At 38.8% G+C, this 20,566-nt stretch overlaps 15 non-coding genes across 15 annotated transcripts; 6 read left to right on the top strand and 9 right to left on the bottom strand.

Annotated features, from left to right (window-relative positions):
- Nucleotides 1-4,737: 4,737 nt before the first annotated feature.
- Nucleotides 4,738-4,810, bottom strand: Trnat-agu (transfer RNA threonine (anticodon AGU)). The gene has a single exon. It is a non-coding gene; the product is annotated as a tRNA-Thr (tRNA).
- Nucleotides 4,811-5,284: 474 nt separating this feature from the next.
- Nucleotides 5,285-5,357, bottom strand: Trnat-cgu (transfer RNA threonine (anticodon CGU)). Its single transcript has one exon. It is a non-coding gene; the product is annotated as a tRNA-Thr (tRNA).
- Nucleotides 5,358-6,726: 1,369 nt separating this feature from the next.
- Trnat-cgu (transfer RNA threonine (anticodon CGU)) lies at nucleotides 6,727-6,799 on the bottom strand. Its single transcript has one exon. It is a non-coding gene; the product is annotated as a tRNA-Thr (tRNA).
- A 454-nt stretch (nucleotides 6,800-7,253) lies between these two features.
- Trnat-agu (transfer RNA threonine (anticodon AGU)) lies at nucleotides 7,254-7,326 on the bottom strand. Its single transcript has one exon. It is a non-coding gene; the product is annotated as a tRNA-Thr (tRNA).
- Nucleotides 7,327-9,072: 1,746 nt separating this feature from the next.
- On the bottom strand, nucleotides 9,073-9,145 carry Trnat-agu (transfer RNA threonine (anticodon AGU)). The gene has a single exon. It is a non-coding gene; the product is annotated as a tRNA-Thr (tRNA).
- A 1,541-nt stretch (nucleotides 9,146-10,686) lies between these two features.
- Nucleotides 10,687-10,759, bottom strand: Trnat-ugu (transfer RNA threonine (anticodon UGU)). Its single transcript has one exon. It is a non-coding gene; the product is annotated as a tRNA-Thr (tRNA).
- Nucleotides 10,760-11,395: 636 nt separating this feature from the next.
- Trnat-ugu (transfer RNA threonine (anticodon UGU)) lies at nucleotides 11,396-11,468 on the bottom strand. The gene has a single exon. It is a non-coding gene; the product is annotated as a tRNA-Thr (tRNA).
- Nucleotides 11,469-11,717: 249 nt separating this feature from the next.
- Nucleotides 11,718-11,790, bottom strand: Trnat-ugu (transfer RNA threonine (anticodon UGU)). Its single transcript has one exon. It is a non-coding gene; the product is annotated as a tRNA-Thr (tRNA).
- Nucleotides 11,791-14,892: 3,102 nt separating this feature from the next.
- Trnat-agu (transfer RNA threonine (anticodon AGU)) lies at nucleotides 14,893-14,965 on the bottom strand. Its single transcript has one exon. It is a non-coding gene; the product is annotated as a tRNA-Thr (tRNA).
- Nucleotides 14,966-15,732: 767 nt separating this feature from the next.
- Nucleotides 15,733-15,805, top strand: Trnas-aga (transfer RNA serine (anticodon AGA)). Its single transcript has one exon. It is a non-coding gene; the product is annotated as a tRNA-Ser (tRNA).
- Nucleotides 15,806-15,920: 115 nt separating this feature from the next.
- On the top strand, nucleotides 15,921-15,993 carry Trnat-ugu (transfer RNA threonine (anticodon UGU)). The gene has a single exon. It is a non-coding gene; the product is annotated as a tRNA-Thr (tRNA).
- A 653-nt stretch (nucleotides 15,994-16,646) lies between these two features.
- Trnat-agu (transfer RNA threonine (anticodon AGU)) lies at nucleotides 16,647-16,719 on the top strand. Its single transcript has one exon. It is a non-coding gene; the product is annotated as a tRNA-Thr (tRNA).
- Nucleotides 16,720-16,828: 109 nt separating this feature from the next.
- Nucleotides 16,829-16,901, top strand: Trnal-aag (transfer RNA leucine (anticodon AAG)). The gene has a single exon. It is a non-coding gene; the product is annotated as a tRNA-Leu (tRNA).
- A 1,559-nt stretch (nucleotides 16,902-18,460) lies between these two features.
- Trnat-agu (transfer RNA threonine (anticodon AGU)) lies at nucleotides 18,461-18,533 on the top strand. Its single transcript has one exon. It is a non-coding gene; the product is annotated as a tRNA-Thr (tRNA).
- A 1,912-nt stretch (nucleotides 18,534-20,445) lies between these two features.
- Nucleotides 20,446-20,518, top strand: Trnat-agu (transfer RNA threonine (anticodon AGU)). The gene has a single exon. It is a non-coding gene; the product is annotated as a tRNA-Thr (tRNA).
- The last annotated feature ends 48 nt before the right edge of the window (nucleotides 20,519-20,566 follow it).

The raw sequence follows: 20,566 nt of genomic DNA on the forward strand, positions 1-20,566 counted from the left end.
GTTTAGCCTGAGTAGGGCACGCTTGGTGGTCATGGCGAGGGGTCGGCCCCCTTTGATGCTGTGGGTATTGTGGTGGCAAATACGTTGGAACACCGTAGTATTGGTTTGAATTTTGCCAACCATTGTTCAAAACAGGAAAATGATCCGGTGGTTTGTGGTTTTGCCCAAATTGTTCTTGTGGCCTATGCTGGGCAGTGTTATAAGGTGACCGTGTTGCAGCACCTGTACGACGCGATGCCAAACTAAATTTCTGCAGATGTTCATTTGAACCACAAGTATAGCAACGTCTTTCCGCTGTTTGTTTCGTCATAGCGTTATTTTGACCTCTGAACCCCTTTTTAGATCTCTCAAAATTTCGGTTTTGGGGTGGCATGTCGAACCCCATAGCTTCGGCAGCTTTCTTTTTGCCATTGCCTAGTCTATTAATTGCCTGTTGACCAGTCTCTACAGAACATGCCATTTTCACTAGCTTTTCTATTGAACTTTCTAAAACGGTGAGCATATTTTCTCTAATGCTATCACATAAATTAAGCTTAAAATGTAATGATACAAGTGGGTCGGAAAGGCGTGCTCCACTATTGGCCACCACCTGCCGAAACCTCCGGTAATAATCCTTAACAGGCTCACCCGGTTTCTGGTGAGTTACCGATACCTCCAGCGCAGCTTGATCAGAGCCCCGACTAGCATCTAGTTTAGTCCTAAGTCTTATGCACAGTCCACTAAACTCTATCGACTTATCATCGCTAATGATCTCGTCATAGTAAGTCTTGGGAATACCCTGTAGGTAGAATCCCAGCACAGCCGTTTTGCTGCTATTTGGCACTGAATTAAAAACACAACTTGTTTCAAATTTGCACAGAAAGTCTTGCCATGTCAATTCAGTGGAATCACCATTGAAACATTTTAATGAAAGTTTTAGCCAGTCTTTTGGATTTGAATTAAAAGAGTTTTCAGAAATAATTGACTTACTGTCTGCATCGTCTGCTTCATTGGATAGATCTCCCAAGGTCGGAGTTCTGGCGAGAGTTGTTTTGGCATCAGAGCCTGCGAGCAGCTTCAGCTTGTTGTTGAAGGAGATCGAACTTTCCTGCACAGTGTCGCTTAGTCGAGTTACCATATCTCCAAAAGTCCTTTCAAGTCGGTTTAGAGTTTCATCGACTTCCTCACGTAATTTACCTATACTCCGCTCTTGCTGAACTAACAACTTTTCTTCCAATTCCTCAAATCTTCCATTAGTTTCTTGTTTAAATGTTTTCAAGCTATTCAAAATATCCTCAGTCGTAGAAGCAGACATGATTTTTAATACACTTGTTAGGAAAGATTTTCACAATTAAAATTGAAATTTTCTGCCAGCTATCCGGTTCGCGGGACCATTGTAATGACCCTCTGTTTGAAAGGATTATTAACTAGAAGTGCTGGATGGGTGGTTCAAGTAGTTGGTGTATGGTTTGCGAATTTAGAGGACTGTATTTCAGGTGTAGATTTAATGTCAAGAATTAGACTGGTTTGTTTTAGCTGAAAACTTAAAAACAGATATTTATTAAAAATTCAAACTTTCAATTGCAAAAACATAAAATATATGGAGGCTAATCAAGTCAATGGCTGATACTAATTGCGCAAGTCTAAAAATATAAAGAGTGATACAAGAGCAGAGTGATACGTAGAGCGTGAGTAAAATATGGAATTCGAATTGTTTCTGATCTACGCAGGCTTATATATGTTTGCCTAATCAGTCAGGCAATCATCACATCCGTAGATCACAGACGATTGGGCGCTGCAAAGCTTCCTAGTAAGTAGGTAAGTAAGTACAAAGAAGCAGATAACAATTATGCTAAGCAGTAAAATAGCAGGTGCTAAGAAGTTGGAATAACAAATCGGCGTGTCAGGCTACCAAGAGTCCAAAAAGCTGTTTCCTAATCATTTAAAAAATAGTTAAATAAAATGGGATGAGTAGTTCCGTAAGAAGTTTATAATGCTCTTACGACAGGATACATAAATACTAATATAGAAGTTGATTAACATGATGAGTTCCTTTGTTTCACAATGACAGGTATTCATGGGCTGTGTAACTAAAGATTACAAATGCTGGGCGCTTCACATAGGCCTGTAAACCCAAAATCAACGGATAGACCAAAACTAATAGAATAGATTTAAATACATTTGATACCCCTCAAACTTGAATAAATTGTTTCAATCTTAATCCACCAATGAGCGTTGAACTTAAGATTTTTTGTTTACAAGACAGGCGATCTAGGCACTGAGCTATGGCGGCTGCTCGTAACGTGTGTAAACCGAATCCCCACCAGTACACCATTTTTAATATACCAGTTTTAAATACATATGATGGACATCAACCTTATTAAACTGTACCAAATTCAATCCACCAATGAGCGTTGAACGTATGATTCTTTGTTTACAAGACAGGCGGTCTAGGCACTGAGTTATAGCGTCTGCTGGTGAAAGGGGTGTAAACTGAAACCCGACAAGTAAACCAAAACTAATAAAATAGTTTTAAATACAATTTATACACATGAAACCTTAATAAAAAGATGCAATCTTCAGTCACCAATAAGGATTGAACTCTTGACCTCCTGTTTAGCGGACAGGCGCTCTAACCACGAAGCTATGGCGGCTGCTTCTGAAAGGGTGTAAACCCAAACCCGAATCGTACACCAATTTCAAAAGGATTGTTGTAAATAAAATCGATACACATCAAACTCTAATAAAAAGATGTGGTGTTACACCACCACTGAGGACTGAACTCATGACTTCCCGTTTACGAGACAGGCGCTCTAACCACTGAGCTATGGCGGCTGCTTCTAAAAGGGTGTAAACGCAAACCAGATCAGTACGCCAATTTTAAAAGAAATGTTTCAAATAAAATCGATACACATAAAACTCTAATAAAAAGCTGTTCTTTTAAGCCACCAATGGGTTTGAATTCATGACCTCCTGTTTACCAAACGCACACTTTAACAGCAGAGCTATGGTGGCTGTTGGAGGTAGGCCTGTAAACTCAAAGTCAACGGATAGATCAAAAATAATAGCATAGATTTAAATATATTTGATACCCATCAAACTTGAATAAACTGTTTCATTCTTAATCTACCAATGAGGATTGAACTTAAGACTTACTGTTTACAAAACAGGCGGTCTAAGCACTTAGCTATGGCGGCTGGTCGTAAGGTGTGTAAACCGAATCCCCACCAGTACACCATTTTTAATATACTAGTTTTAAATACAAATGATGCACATCAACCTTATTAAAATGTTACAATCTTAATCCACCAATGAGCTTTAAACTTATGATTTTTTGTTTGCAAGACAGGCGGTCTAGGCACTGAGCTATGGTGGCTGTTGGTGGAAGGGCTGTGAACCCAAACCCGACATGTAGACCAAAAATAATAGAAAAGTTTTAAATACAATTTAGACACATCAAACCTTAATAAAAAGATGCAACCTTCAGTCACCAATAAGGATTGAACTCTTGACCTCCTGTTTAGCGGACAGGCGCTCTAACCACTGAGCTAAGGCGGCTGCTTCTGAAAGGGTGTAAACCCGAACCCGATTCGTACACCAATTTGAAAAAGATTGTTGTAAATACAATCGATACACATCAAATTCTAATAAAAAGCTGTGGTGTTACACTACCAATGAGGACTGAACTCATGACTTCCTGTTTACTAGACAGGTACTTTAACCACTAAGCTATGGCGGCTGGTGGTGAAAAGGGTGTAAACCCAAACCCGACAAGTAGACCAAAATTAATAGAAGATTTTAAATACATCTTATACACATCAAACCTTAATAAAAAGGTGAAATCTTAAGCTACCAATGAGGATTAAACTCATGACCTGCTGCTTACAAGACAGGCGCTCTATAACCACTGAGCTGTGGCGGCTGCTTCTGAAAAGGTGTAAACCCAAACCAGACCAGTACACCAAACTTAAAAGAATTGTTTTAAATACAATCGATACACATCAAACTCTAACAAAAAGCTGTAATCTGAAGCCACCAATGTTTACTCAACTCATGGTTTCCTGTTTGCTAGACAGGTACTTTAACCACTGAGCTTTTGTGGCTGCTTGAGGAAAGGGTGTAACCCCAAACCCTAGGGATATATAAAATTAACAGACTAATTTTAAGTACAAACAATATTCTGTATATTAAATTAAAAATCAGCTATTTGAAAGCCATTTATGAGGATTAAACTCATCACCTCCTGCATACTGCGTAACTCTTCTAACCACTGAGCAATGGTTACTGTCGGAGGCAGGCCTGTAAACCCAAAGCCAACGAATAGACCAAAAATAATAGAATAGTTTTATATATCGTTCATACTCAACAAATAACTTAAATAAAAAGTGCCTGTCATAAAGCCACCAATGAAGATTGAAATCATGAACTCCTGTTTATTAGACAGGCGCTCTAGCCACTGATCTATGACGGCTGCTCATATGGGGTGTAAACCGAATCCCGATCAGTACACCATTTTTAATATACTAGTTTTAAATACAAATGATACACATCAACCTTATTAAAATGTTCCAGTCTTAATTCACCAATGAGCTTTGAACTTATGATTTTTTATTTACAAGACAGGCGGTCTAGGCACTGAGCTATGGCGGCTGCTGGTGGAAGGGGTGTAAACCCAAACCCGACAAGTAGACCAAAATTAATAGAAAAATTTAAATACAATTTATACACATCAAACCTTAATAAAAAGGTGCAATCCTAAGCCATAATTGAGGATTGAACTCATGACCTCCTGTTTACTAGACAGGCGCTCTAACCACTGAGCTATGGCGGCTGGTGGTGGAAAGGTTTTAAACTCAAATCCGACAAGTAGACCAAAATTAATAGAAAAGTTTTAAATACAACTTATACACATTAAACCTTAATAAAAAGGTGCAATCTAAAGCCATAAATGAGGATTGAACTCATGACCTGCTGCTTACAAGGCAGGCGCTCTATAAGCACTGAGCTGTGGCGGCTGCTTCTAAAATGGTGTAAACCCAAACCCGACCAGTACACCAAACTTAAAAGAATTGTTTCAAATACAATCGATACACATCAAACTCTAATAAAAAGCTGAAATCTGAAGCCCCAAATGATAATTCAACTCATGGCTTCCTGTTTGCTAGATAGGTACTTTAAACACTGAGCTATGGTGGCTGCTTGAGGAAAGGGTGTAACCACAAACCCGACAAGTAGACAAAAATTAATAAAATAGTTTTAAATACAATATAGACATATCAAACCTTAATAAAAAGGTGCAACATCATACCACCAATGAGGATTGAACTCACGACCTCCTGTTTACGAGACAGGCGCTCTAACCACTGAGCTATGGCGGCCACTAGTGGCAGGAGTGTAAACCCAAACCCTACAGACTCCCTACCCTATAAAATTAATACAAGTCAAACATGAATAAAAAATAGCGATCTTCAGCCGCTAATGAAGATTAAACTCATCACCTCCGGTATACCGCATAGCTCTTCTAACCACTGAGCAATGGTTACTGTCGGAGGCAGGCCTGTAAACCCAAAGTCAACGAATAGACCAAAAATAATAGATTAGTTTTATATATCGTTCATACTCGACAAATAACTTAAATAAAAAGTGCCTGCCATAAAACCACCAATGAAGATTGAACTCATGAACTCCTGTTTATTAGACAGGCACTTTAGCCACTGATCTATGACGGCTGCTCATAAGTGGTGTAAACCGAATCCCGACCAGTACACTATTTTTAATATACTAGTTTTAAATGCAAATGATACACATCAACCTCATTCAAATGTTCCAATCTTGATCCACCAATGAGCGTTGAACTTATGACTTTTTATTTACAAGACAGGCGGTCTAGGCACTGAGCTATGGCGGCTGCTGGTGGAAGGGGTGTAAACCCAAACCCGACAAGTAAACCAAAATTAATCGAAAAGTTTTAAATACAATTTATACACATCAAACCTTAATAAAAAGGTGCAATCTTAAGCCATAACTGAGGATTGAACTCATGACCTCCTGTTTACTATACAGGCGCTCTAACCACTGAGCTATGGCGGCTGGTGGTGGAAAGGTTCTAAACCCAAACCCGACAAGTAGACCATAATTAATAGAAAAGTTTTAAATACAACTTATACACATCAAACCTTAATAAAAAGGTGCAATCTTAAGCCATAAATGAGGATTGAACTCATGACCTCCTGTTTACTAGACAGGCGATCTAACCACGGAGCTATGGTGACTGCTTATAAAAGGAAATAAACCCAAAACCGACGAGTAAGCCAATTTTAAAAGAATTGTTTTAAATAAAACCAATACACATCAAACTCTAATAAAAAGCTCTAAATTAAAGCCACCGATGGGATTGAACTCATGACCTCCTGTTTACCAAACGCACACTTTAACCGCCGAGCTATGGTGGCTGTTGGAGATAAACCCTGTTGTAAACCCAAAATCAACGGATAGACCAAAAATAATAGAATAGAATTAAATACATTTGATACCCATCACACTTGAATAAATTGTTTAAATCTTAAACCACCAATGAGCATTGAACTTATGACTTACTGTTTACAAGACCGGCGGTCTAGCCACTGATCTCTTGAGGCTGTTGGTAGAATGGTTGTAAACCCAAACCCGACAAGTTGACAAAAATTAATTGAATAGTTTTGATTACAATTTATACACATCAAACCTTAATAAAAATGTGCAATATTAAGCCACCAACGAGGATTGAACTAACAACCTCTTGTTTACGAGACAGGCGCTCTAACCACTGAGCTATGGCGGCTGCTTCTGAATGGGTGTAAACCCGAACTCTACAGAAACCCTACCCTATAAAAATAATACAAATCAAATTTGAATAAAAAGAAGCGATCTTCAGCCGTTAATGAAGATTAAACTCAACACCTCCTGCATACCGCATAGCTTTTCTAACCACTGAGCAATGGTAACTGTTGGAGGTAGGCCTGTAAACCCAAACTCGATGGATAGACCAAAAATAGTAGAATAGATTTAAAAACATTGGATACCCATCAAACTTGAATAGATTGTTTCAATCATAATCCACTAATGAGGATTGTACTTATGAATTACTGTTTACAAGACAGGTGGTCTAGCCACTGATCTCTGGTGGCTGCTGGTGGAGAAGTTGTAAACCCAAACCCGACAAGTAGACCAAACTAAATAGAACAGTTTAAATACAATTTAGACAGATCAAACCTTAATTAAAAGGTGCAATCTAAAGCCACCAATAAAGATTGAACTCATGACCTCCTGTTTACTAGACAGGTGCTCTCGACACTGAGCTATGGTGGCTGCTCACAATAGGGTGTAAACCCAATCCCGACGAATAAAACATTTTTAATAAACTAATTTTAGATACATTTGATACCCAACAAACTTGAATAAATTGTTTCAATCTTAATTCACCAATGACGATTGAACTTATGACTTACTGTTTACAAGACAGGCGGTCTAGCCACTGATCTCTGGTGGCTGTTGGTGGAAAGGTTGTGAACCCAAACCCGACAAGTAGACCAAAAATAATAGAATAGTTTTAAATACAATTTAGACACATCAAACCTTAATAAAAAAGTGCAATCTAAAACCACCAATAAGGATTGAACTCATGACCTCCTGTTTACTAGACATGTGCTCCAGACACTGAGCTATGGTGGCTGCTCACAATAGGGTGTAAACCCAATCCCGACGAATAAAACATTTTTAATAGACTAATTTTAAATACATTTGATACCCAACAAACTTGAATAAATTGTTTCAATCTTAATTCACCAATGACGATTGAACTTATGACTTACTGTTTACAAAACAGGCGGTCTAGCCACTGATCTCTGGTGGCTGCTGGTGGAAAGGTTGTGAACCCAAACCCGACAAGTAGACCAAAAATAATAGAATAGTATTAAATACAATTTAGACGCATCAAACCTTAATAAAAAGGTGCAACTTTAAACCATCAATGAAGATTTGATTCATGACCTCGTGTTTACCAAACGCACATTTTACCCGCTTAGCTATGGTGGCTGTTAGAGGTTGGCCTGTAAACCCAAAATCAACGGATAGACCAAAAATAATAGAATAGATTTCAATTCCTTTGATACCCATCAAACTTGAAGAAACTTTTTCAATTTTAATCCACTAATGAGGATTGAACTTATGACTTACTGTTTACAAGACAGGCGATCTAGCCACTGATCTCTGGTGGCTGTTGGTGGAAGGGTTGTAGACCCAAACCCGACAAGTAGACCAAAATTAATAGAAAAGTTTTAATTACAATTTTTACCCATCGAACTTTAATAAAAAGGGGCAATCTTAAACCTTCAATGAGGATTTGATTCTTGACCTCCCGTTTACAAGACAGGCGCTCTAACCACTGAGCTATGGTGGCTGCTTCTGAAAGGGTGTCAACCCAAACCCGATTAGTACACCAATTTTAAAAGGATTGTTGTAAATACAGTCGATACACATTAAACTCGAATAAAAAGCTGTGGTGTAACACCACCAATGAAGACTGTACTCATGACTTCTTGTTTATTAGACAGGTACTTAAACCACTAAGCTATGGCAGCTGGTGGTGGAAAGGGTGTAAACCCGAACCCGGAAAGTAGACCAAAATTAATAGCAGAGTTTTAAATACATCTTATACACATCAAACCTTAATAAAAAGGTGAAATCTTAAGCTACCAATGAGGATTGAACTCATGACCTGCTGCTCACAAGACAGGCGGTCTATAACCACTGAGCTGTGGCGGCTGCTTCTGAAAAGGTTTAAACCCAAACCCGACCAGTACACCAAACTTAAAAGAAATGTTTTAAATACATTCGATACACATCAAACTCTAACAAAAAGCTGTAATCTGAAGCCACCAATGATGATTCAACTCATGGCTTCCTGTTTGTTAGACAGGTACTTTAACCACTGAGCTATGGTGGTTGCTTGAGGAAAGGGTGTAACCCCAAACTCTAGGGATCGACCAAAATTAACAGATTTATTTTAAGTACAAACAATATTCTGTATATTAAATTAAAAAGCAGCTATTTGAAAGCCATTACTGAGGATTGAACTCATGACCTCCTGTTTACTAGACAGGCGCTCTAACCACTGAGCTACGCCGGCTGCCGGTGGCATGTGTGTTAACCAAAACCTTACGGAATCTCTACCCGATAAAAGTAATACAAATAAAACTTAATTAAAAAGTAGCGATCTTGAGCCCCCAATGAGGGTTGAACTCATCACTTCCTGCATACCGCAGAGGCACTTTAGTCACTGAGCTATAGCGGCTGTTGGAGGTAGGCCTGTAAGCCCAAACTCGATGGATAGACCAAAAATAATACAATGGTTTCAATTACAAAGACCTCACAGCGAATATAAATGAAAAATAGTTATTGTAAGCCAACAATGAGGATTGAACTCATAAACTCCTGTTTACAAAACAGGCATTCCAACCAATGAGCTATGACGGCTGCTTATTAAAGGGTGTAAACCCAAATCCGACCACTAGACCAAAATTAATAGAAAAGTTTTAACTACAATTTATACACATCAAACCTTAATAAAAAGGTGCAATCTTAAGCCAACAATGAGGATTGAACTCATGACCTCCTGCTTACAAAACATGCACTATAACCACTGAGCTATGGCGACTGCTTCTGAAATGGTGTAAACCCAAACCCGATTAGTACACCAACTTGAAAAGGATTGTTGAAAATACAATCGATACACATTAAACTCTAATAAAAAGCTGTAATGGTAAGCCACCAATGAGGACTGAACTCATGATTTCCTGTTCACTAGACAGGCTCTCTAGCCACTGAGCTATGGCAGCTGCTCACGACGGGGTGTAAATCCATTCCGGCCAGTACAACATTTTTAATATATTAGTTTTAAATACAATTGATACCCATCAAACTTGAACAAAATGTTGCCATCTTAATCCACGAATGAGGATTGAACTTATGACTTATCGTTCATAAGACAGGTGGTCTAGCCACTGAGCTATGGCGGCTGTTGGTGGAAGGGGCGTAAACCCAAACCCGACTAGTAGACCAAAGTTAATAGAAAAGTTTTAAATACAGTTAAGACACATCAAACCTTAGTAAAAAGGTGCAATCTTAAGCCATCAATGAGGATTGAACGCATGACCTCCTGTTTACCAAACGCACACTTTAACCGCAGAGCGATGGTGGCTGTTGGAGGTAGGCCTGTAAAGTCAAAATCAACGGATAGATCAAAAATAATAGCATAGATTTAAATATATTTGATACTCATCAAACTTGAATAAACTGTTTCATATTTAATCCACCAATGAGGATTGAACTTAAGACTTACTGTTTACAAAACACGCGGTCTGAGCACTGAGCTATGGCGGCTGCTCGTAATGTGTGTAAACCGAATCCCCACCAGTACACCATTTTTAATATACTAGTTTTAAATACAAATGATGCACATCAACCTTATTAAAATGTTCCAATCTTAATTCACCAATGAGCTTTAAACTTATGATTTTTTGTTTGCAAGACAGGCGGTCTAGGCACTGAGCTATGGCGGCTGCTGGTGGAAGGGTTGTAAACCCAAACCCGACAAGTAGACCAAAATTAATAGAAAAGTTTTAAATACAGTTTAGACACATCAAACCTTAATAAAAAGGTGCAATCTTAAGCCATCAACGAGGATTGAACTCGTGACCTCCTGTTTACAAGACAGGCGCTTTCACCACTGAGCTATGGCGGCTGCTTCTGAAATGGTGTTAACCCAAACTCGATTAGTACACCAATTTTAAAAGGATTGTTGTAAATACAATCGATACACATTAAACTCGAATAAAAAGCTGTAATGTTAAACCGCCAATGAGGACTGAACTTATGACTTCCTGTTTACTAAATAGATACTTTAACCACTAAGCTATGGCAGCTGCTATTAAAAGGGTGTAAACCCACACCCGACAAGTAGACCAAAATTAATAGGAAAGTTTTAAATACAATTTATACACATCGAACCTTAATGAGAAGGTGCAATCTTGAGCCATCAATTAGGATTGAACTCTTGACCTCCTGTTTACTAGACAGGCGCTATAGCCACTGAGCTATGGCGGCTGCTGGTGGCATGGGTGTAAACCCAAACCCTACGGAATCTATACCCGATAAAATTAATACAAATCACACTTAAATAAAAAGTAGCGATCTTCAGCCCCCAATGAAGGTTGAACTGATCACCTCCTGCATACCGCATAGGCACTTTACCCACTGAACTATGGTGGCTGTTAGAGGTAGGCCTGTAAACCCACACTTTACGGATAGACCAAAAATAATACAATAGATTCAATCACAAAGAATTCACAGCGAATATAAATGAAAAATAGGTATTGTAAGCCACCACTGAGGATTTAACTCATGACCTCCTGTTTACAAAACAGGCGCTCCAACCACTGAGCTATGACGGCTGCTTATAAAAGGGTGTAAACCCAAATCCGACCAGTACGCCAATTTTAAAAGAATTGTTTTAAATAAAATCGATACACATCAAACTCTCATAAAAAGCTGTTCTTTTAAGCCACCAATGGGATTGAACTCATGACCTCCTGTTTACCAAACGCACACTTTAACCGCAGAGCTATGGTGGCTGTTGGAGGTAAGCCTGTAAACCCAAAATCAACGGATAGACCAAACCTTAATAAAAAGGTGCACTCTTAAGCCATCAATGAGGATTGAACTCATGATCTTCTGTTTACAACACAGGCGCCCTAACCACTGAGCTATGGCGGCTGCTTATAAAAGGGTGTAAACCCAAACCCGACCAGTGCGCCAATTTTACAACAATTGTTCTAAATAAAATTGATACACATCAAACTCTAATAAAAGGCTGTAATTTTATGGGATTAATGTAATGGGATTGAACTCTTGACTTCCTGTTTACCAAACGCACACTTTAACCGCTGAGCTATGGTGGCTGTTGGAGGTAAGCCTGTAAACCCAAAATCAACGGATAGACCAAAAATAATAGCACAGATTTAAATACATTTGATACCCATCAAACTTGAATAAACTGTTTCAATCTTAAATCACTAATGAGGATAGAACTTATGACTTACTGCTCACAAGACACGCGGTCTATCCACTGAACTCTGGCGGCTGTTGGTGGAAGGGGTGTAAACTCAAACCCGGCAAGTAAACCAAAACTAATAGAATAGTTTGAAATACAATTTATACACATCAAGATGCAATCCTAAGCAACCAATAAGGATTGAACTCTTGATCTCCTGTTTACTGGACAGGCGCTCTAGCCACTGTGCTATGGCGGCTGCTCATGATGGGGTGTAAACCCAATCCCGACCAGTACAACAATTTTAACAGATTAGTTTTAAATACAATTGATACCCATAAAACTTGAATAAAATGTTGCCATCTTAATCCACTGAACTTATGACTTATTGTTCACAAGACAGGTGGTCTAGCCACAGAGCTATGGTGGCTGTTGGTGGAAGGTGTGTAAACCCAAACCCAGCAAGTATACCAAAGTTAATAGAAAAGTTTTAAATACAATTTATACACATCAAACCTAAAAAGATGAAACCTTAAGCCACCAATGAGGATTGAACTCATGATTTCTGGTTTACTAGACAGGTACTTTAACCACTAAGTTATGGCGGCTGGTGGTGGAAAGGGTGTAAACCCAGAGCTAATAAAAATATGCAATCTTAAGCCACCGATGAGGAATTAACTCATGACCTCCTATTTACAAGACAGGCGCTCCAACCACTGAGCTATGGCGGTTGCTTCTGAAAGGGTGTAAACCCAAACCCGATTCGTACACCAATTTTAAAAGGATTGTTGTAAATACAATCGATACACATCAAACTCTAATAAAAACCTTTAATCTTAAGCCACCAATGACGACTCAACTCATGACTTCCTGTTTGCTAAACAGGTGCTCTAGTCACTGAGCAATGGTGGCTGCTCACGATGCGGTGTAAACCCAATCCCTACCAGAACAACATTTTTAATAGACTAGTTTTAAATACAGTTGATACCCATCAAACTTAAATAAAGTTTTGCCATCCCAATCCATGAATGAGGATTGAACTTATGACTTGTTGTTCACAAGACTGTTGGTCTAGCCACTAAGCTATGGTGGCTTTTGGAGGTAGGCCTGTGAACCCAAACGCGACGGATAGACCAAGAGTAATACAATGGTTTCAATTACAAAGAATTCACAGCGAAGTAAAATGAAAAGTAGATATTGTAAGCCGACAATGAGGAATTAACTCATGACCTCCTGCTTACAAGACAGGCGCTCCAACCACTGAGTTATGGCGGCTTCATAAAAGGGTGTAAAACAAAACCCAACCAGTACGCGAATTTAAAAAGAATTGTTTTAAATAAAATTGATACACATCAAACTCTAATAAAAAGCTGTAATTTTAAGCCACCAATGATGATTCAACTCATGACTTCCTGTTTGTTAGACAGGTGCTTTAGTCACTGAGCAATGGTGGCTGCTCACGATGCGGTGTAAACCCAATCCCTACCAGTACAACATTTTTAATAGACTAGTTTTAAATACAGTTGATACCCATCAAACTTAAATAAAGTTTTGCCATCCCAATCCATGAATGAGGATTGAACTTATGACTTGTTGTTCACAAGACTGTTGGTCTAGCCACTAAGCTATGGTGGCTTTTGGAGGTAGGCCTGTGAACCCAAACGCGACGGATAGACCAAGAGTAATACAATGGTTTCAATTACAAAAAATTCACAGCGAAGTAAAATGAAAAGTAGGTATTGTAAGCCGACAATGAGGAATTAACTCATGACTTCCTGCTTACAAGACAGGCGCTCCAACCACTGAGCTATGGCGGCTTCATAAAAGGGTGTAAAACCAAACCCGACCAGTACGCCAATTTTAAAAGACCTGTTTTAAATAAAATCGATACACATCAAACTCTAATAAAAAGCTGTAACTTTAAACCACCAATACGATTGAACTCATGACTTCCTGTTTACCAAACGCACACTTAAACCGCCGAACTATGGTGGCTGTTGGAGGTAGGCCTGTGAACCCAAAATCAACAGATAGACCATAAATAATAGAATAGATTTAAATACAATTGATACCCTTAAAACTTGAATAAATTGGTTCAATCTTAATCCACCAATGAGGATTGAACTTATGACTTACTGTTCACAAGACAGGCGGTCTTGCCACTGATCTCTGGTGGCTGTTGGTGGAAGGGTTGTGAACCCAAACCGGACAAGTAGACCAAAAACAATAGAATAGATTTAAATACATTTGATACCCATCAAACTTGAATAGATTGTTTCAATCTTTTTCCACTAATGAGGATTGAACTTATGAATTACTGTTTACAAGACAGGCGGTCTGGGCACTGAGCTAGGGCGGCTGCTCGTAAGGTGTGTAAACCGAATCCCACCAGTACACCAATTTTAATATACTAGTTTTAAATACAAATGATTGACATCAACCTTATTAAACTGTTCCGATCTTCATCCACCAATGAGCGTTGAACTTATGATTTTTTGTTTACAAGAAAGGCGGTCAAAGCACTTAGTTATAGCGGCTGCTGGTGGAAGGGGTGTAAACCCAAACCCGACAAGTAGACCAAACTTAATAGAAAAGTTTTAAATACAATTTATACACATCAAACCTAATAAAAAGATGCAACCTTAAGCCACCAATGAGGATTAGCTCATGACAACCTGTTTACTAGACAGGCGCTCAAGCAACTGAGCTATGGCGGCTGGTGATGGAAAGAGTGTAAACCCAAACCCGACAAGTAGACCAAAATTAATAGACTAGTTTAAATGCAAATTAGACACATCCATCCTCAATAAAAAGGTGCAATCTAAAGCCAACAATAAGGATTGAACTCATGACCTCCTGTTTACTAGACAGGTGCTTTAGCCACTGAGCTATGGTGGCTGCTCACGATGGGGTGTAAACCCAATCCTGACCAGTACAACATTATTAATAGACTAGTTTTAGATACATTTGATACCAATCAAACTTGAATAAATTGTTTCAATCTTAATTCACCAATGACGATTGAACTTATGACTTACTGTTTACAAGACAGGCGGTCTAATCACTGATTTCTGGTGGCTGTTGGTGGAAGGGTTGTGAACCCAAACCCGACAAGTAGACCAAAATTAATAGAAAAGTTTTAAATATAATTTTTACATATCGAACCTTAATAATTAGGTGCAATCTTAAACCATCAATGAGGATTTAACTCATGACCTCCTGTTTACAAGACAGGCACTCCAATTACTGAGATATGGCGGCGGCTTCTGAAAGGGTGTAAACCCAACCTTCTCCACCCGCCGCCGCCATAGCTCAGTGGCTAGAGCGCCTGTCTAATAAACCGGAGGTCATGAGTTCAATCCTCATTGGTGGCTTATAATAGCTAGTTTTTATTTAAACTTGCAGATTATTATTTGTCTGTAAAATTAGTCTATTAACTTTGGTTTATCCGTCGAATTTGGGTTTACACCCTTTCCAACAACAGCCGCCTTAGCTCAGTGATCAGAGTGCCTGTCATGTAAACGGGAGGTCATGAGTTCAATCCTCATTGGTGGTTTAAATTAGCTGGTTTTCGTTTAACTTTGCAGACACTTAATTGTGTTTAAAATTAGTATATTAATTTTGATCTATATGTCGAGTTAGGGTTTACACCTTTTCAACCCGCAGCCGCCATAGCTCAGTGGCTAGAGCGCCTGTTTAGAAAACAGGAAGTCATGAGTTCAATCCTCATTGCTGGCTTAAGATATTTACGTGTACTTTTTGTTAAATATTCATCTGTAATAGTTGTATTTAAAACTATTCTAATAGTTTGAGTCTCTCTGTCGGGTTTGGGTGTAGACCCCTTTGACCAACAGCCGCCATAGCTCAGTGGTGAGAGCGCCTGTCTTGTAAACAGGAGGTCATGAGTTCAATCCACACTGGTGGCTTAAAATAACTAGGTAGTTTTCAAGTTCGACATGTATCAATTTTATTTCAAACTAGTCTATTAAGTTTGGTCTACTTGTCGGGTTTGGGTTTGCACCCCATCATGAGCAGCCGCCATAGCTCAGTGGCTAAAGCGCCTGTCTAATAAACAGGAGGTCATGAGTTCAATCGTCATTGGTGGCTTAAGATGTTTAGTTATCATTTGAGTTTGCAGATTATTATTTGTAATTGAAATTAGTCTTTTAATTTTGGTTTTTCCGTCGAATTTGGGCTTACACCCTATCCAACAACATCCACCATAGCTCAGTGGATAGAGCGCCTGTCTAGTTAACAGGAGGGAATGCGTTCAATCATCATTGGTTGCTTAAAATAACTAGGTATTTTTCAAGTTTGACATGTATCAATTCTATTTCAAACTGTTCTATTAAATTTGGTCTACTTGTCAGGTTTGCGTTTACACCCCAACATGAGCAGCCGCCATAGCGCAGTGGCTAAAGCGCCTGTCTCGTATATGGGAGGTCATGAGTTCAATCCTCATTGGTGGCCCAACGTTGCAACTTCTTATTCAAGTTTGAAGTGTATCAATCGTATTTAAAACAGTTCTAACAATTTTGACCTATCTGTCGAGTTATTGTTTACACCTTTTTCATCTGCAGCCGCCATAGCTCAGTGACCAGAGTGCCTGTCTAGTAAACAGGAGGTCATGAGTCCAATTCTCATTGGTGGTTTAAAACAGCTAGTTTTTATTTAGCTTTGAAGACACTTAATTGTATTTTAAATTAGTCCATTACATTTGATCTATCCGTCGAGATAAAGTTTACACCTTTTCCACCAGCAGCCACCATGCCTCAGTGGCCAGAGCGCCTGTCTAAGAAACAGGAGGTCATGAGTTCAATCGTCATTGGTGGTTTAAAAAAGCTAATTTTTATTTCAATTTGCAGAATATTATTTGTATTTAAAATTAATCTATTAACTTTGGTTTATCCGTCGAATTTGGGTTTACACCCTTTCCAACAACAGCCGCCTTAGCTCAGTGGTTAAAGTGCTTCAAGTAAACAGGAGGTCAGGAGTTCAATCCTCAATGGTTGCTGAAGATCGCTACTTTGCGTTAAAGTTTGCTGTTAACAATCATATTTTAAACTATTCGATTGAAATTAGTCGGCTCGTTAAGTTTTGGTTTACATCCCATCATGAGCAGCCACCATAGCTCAGTGGCTAAAGCGCCTGTCTAATAAACAGGAGGTCATGAGTCCAATCGTCATTGGTGGCTTAAAATAGCTAGTTTTTATTTAAACTTGCAGATTATTATTTGTATTTAAAATTAGTCTATTAACTTTGGTTTATCTATCGAATTTGGATTTACACCCTTTCCAACAACAGCCGCCGTAGCTCAGTGGTTTAAGTGGCAATCAAGAAAACAGGAGGTGAAGAGTCTAATCCTCACTGGTGGCTTAAGATTACCGACTTTTGTTCAAGTTTATGTGTATCAATTTTATTTCAAAATATTCTATTGAAAGTCGTGTCTTGGTCGGGTCCAGGTTTAAACCCCATCATGAACAGCCGATGTAGCTCAGTACTTCAATTGCCCGTTGAGTAAACAGGAGGTCATGAGTTCAATCCTCATTGCTGGCTTAAGATATCTATTTTTTAAAAGTTTGATGTGTAATAGTTGTATTTAATACTATTCTAATAGTTTTAGTCTGCCCGTCGGGTTTGGGTTCACACCATTTCAACCAACATCGACCATAGCTCAATGGATAGAGCGCCTGTCTAGTTAACAGGAGGTCATGCGTTCAATCATCAATGGTGGCTTAAAATAACTAAGTATTTTTCAAGTTACATGTATCAATTTTATTTCAAACTATTCTATTAAGTTTGGTCTACTTGTTGGGTTTGGGTTTACACCCCGACATGAGCAGCCGCCATAGCTCAGTGGCTACAGTGCCTGTCTCGTAAATGGGAGGTCATGAGTTCATTCCTCATTAGTGGCTCATGATTGCTATTTTTTATTCAAGTTTGATGTGTATAAATCGTATTTAAAACTCTTCTATTAATTTTGATCTATCTGTCGAGTTAGGGTTTAAACCTTTTCCATCGCAGCCGCCATAGCTCAATGACTAGAGCGCCTGTCTAGTAAACAGGAGGTCATGAGTTCAATCCTCAATGCTGGCTTAAGATATTTACGTGTACTTTTTGTTAAATTTTCATGTGTAATAGTTGTATTTAAAACTATTCTAATAGTTTGAGTCTATCTGTCGGGTTTGGGTGTAGACCCCTTCTACCAACGACCCCCATAGCTCAGCGGTTAGAGCGCCTGCCTTGTAAACAGAAGGTCATGAGTTCAATCCTCAATGGTGGCTAAACGTTGCAACTTCTTATTCAAGTTTGAAGTGTATCAATCGTATTCAAAACTATTCTAACAATTTTGACCTATATGTCGAGTTATTGTTTACACCTTTTTCACCTGCAGCCGCCATAGCTCAGTGGCTAGAGCGCCTGTCTAGTAAACAGGAGGTCATGAGTCCAATTCTCGTTGGTGGTTTGAAACAGCTAGTTTTTATTTAGCTTTAAAGACAATTAATTGTATTTTAAATTAGTCCTTTACATTTGATCTATTCGTCGAGATAAGATTTACACCTTTTCCACCAGCAGCCACCATGCCTCAGTGGCCAGAGCGCCTGTCTAGTAAACAGGAGGTCATGATTCCAATTCTCGTTGGTGGTTTGAAACAGCTAGTTTTTATTTAGCTTTAAAGACACTTAATTGTATTTTAAATTAGTCCATTACATTTTATCTATCCGTCGAGATAAGGTTTACACCTTTTCCACCAGCAGCCACCATGCCTCAGTGGCCAGAGCCCCTGTCTAGTAAACAGGAAGTCATGAGTTCAATCCTCAATGGTGGCTCAAGATTGCTACTTTGTATTCAGTTTGATGTGTATAAATTGTATTTAAAACTCTTCTATTAATTTTGATCTATCTGTCGAGTTAAGGTTTAGACCTTTTCTACCGCAGCCGCCATAGCTCAATGACTAGAGCGCATGTCTAGTAAACTGGAGGTCATGAGCTCAATCCTCATTGCTGGCTTAAGATATCTACTTTTTTAAAGTTTTATGTGTAATAGTTGTATTTAATACTATTCTAATAGTTTTAGTCTGCCCGTCGGGTTTGGGTTCACAGCCTTTCAACCAACATCCACCATAGCTCTGTGGATAGAGCGCCTGTCTAGTTAACAGGAGGTCATGAGTTCAATCCTCATTGCTGGCTTAAAATAGCTAGTTTTTATTTAAACTTGCAGATTATTATTTGTATTTAAAATTAGTCCATTAACTTTGGTTTATCCATCGAATTTAGATTTACACCCTTTCCAACAACAGCCGCCGTAGCTCAGTGGTTAGAGCGCCTATCATATAAACGGGAGGTCATGAGTTCAATCCTCATTGGTGGCTTAAGATGTCTAGTTATCATTTGAGTTTGCAGATTATTATTTGTAATATAAATTAGTCTTTTAATTTTGGTTTGTCCGTCGAATTTGGGTTTACACCCTTTCCAACAACAGCCGCCGTAGCTCAGTGGTTAAAGTGCCAGTCAAGAATACAGGAGGTCAGGAGTTCAGTCCACAATGGTGGCTGAAGATCGCTACTTTGCATTAGCGCTAATAATCTTATTTTAAACCATTCGATTAAAATTTGTCGGCTCGTTAAGTTTTGGTTTACACCCTACATGAACAGCCGCCATAGCTCAGTGGAGCACCTGTCTAGTCAACAGGAGGTCATAAGTTCAATCCTCATTGGTGGCTTGAAATAGCTAGTTTTTATTCAAATTTGCAGATTACTGATTTTATTTTAAAATTAGTCTATTAAATTTGATCTATCTGTCGAGATAGGGTTTACACCTTTTTCACCAGCAGCCCCCTTGCCTCAGTGGATAGAGCGCCTGTCTAGTAAACAGGAGGTCATGCCTTCGATCCTCATTGGTGGCTTAAAATAACTAGGTATTTTTCAAGTTTGACGTGTATCATTTTTATTTCAAACGATTCTTTTAAATTTAGTCTACTTGCCGGGTTTGGGGTTTACACCCCATCATGAGCAGCCACCATAGCTTATTGGCTAAAGCGCCTGACTTATAAACAAGATGTCATGAGTTCAAAACTCATTGATGGTTTAAAGTAGCTATTTTTTCTTTGAAATTGCAGATTCTTATTTGTACGTAAAATTGGTCTATTAATTTTGATCTATCCTTCGAGTTTAGGTTTACACCCTTTCGATCAATAGCCGTCTTAGCTCAGTGGTTAGAGCGCCTGTGTTGTAAACAGGAGATCAGGAGTTCAATCCTCATTGAAGGCTTAAGATGTTTAGTTTTTATTTGAGTTTGAAGACTATTAATTGTGTTTAAATTTAGTCCATAAATTTTGGTTTATCCGTCGAGTTTGGGTTTTCACCCTTTCCAACAATGGCCGCCGTAGCTCAGTGGCTAGAACGCCTGTCTAGTAAACAGGAGGTCATGAGTTCAATCCTCATCGCTGGTTTAAGATATCTACGTTTTCTAAAGTTTCATGTGTAATAGTTGTATTTAT

This window comes from Watersipora subatra, chromosome 2 (genome assembly GCF_963576615.1).
Source record: "Watersipora subatra chromosome 2, tzWatSuba1.1, whole genome shotgun sequence".
Lineage (NCBI taxonomy): Eukaryota > Metazoa > Bryozoa > Gymnolaemata > Cheilostomatida > Watersiporidae > Watersipora > Watersipora subatra.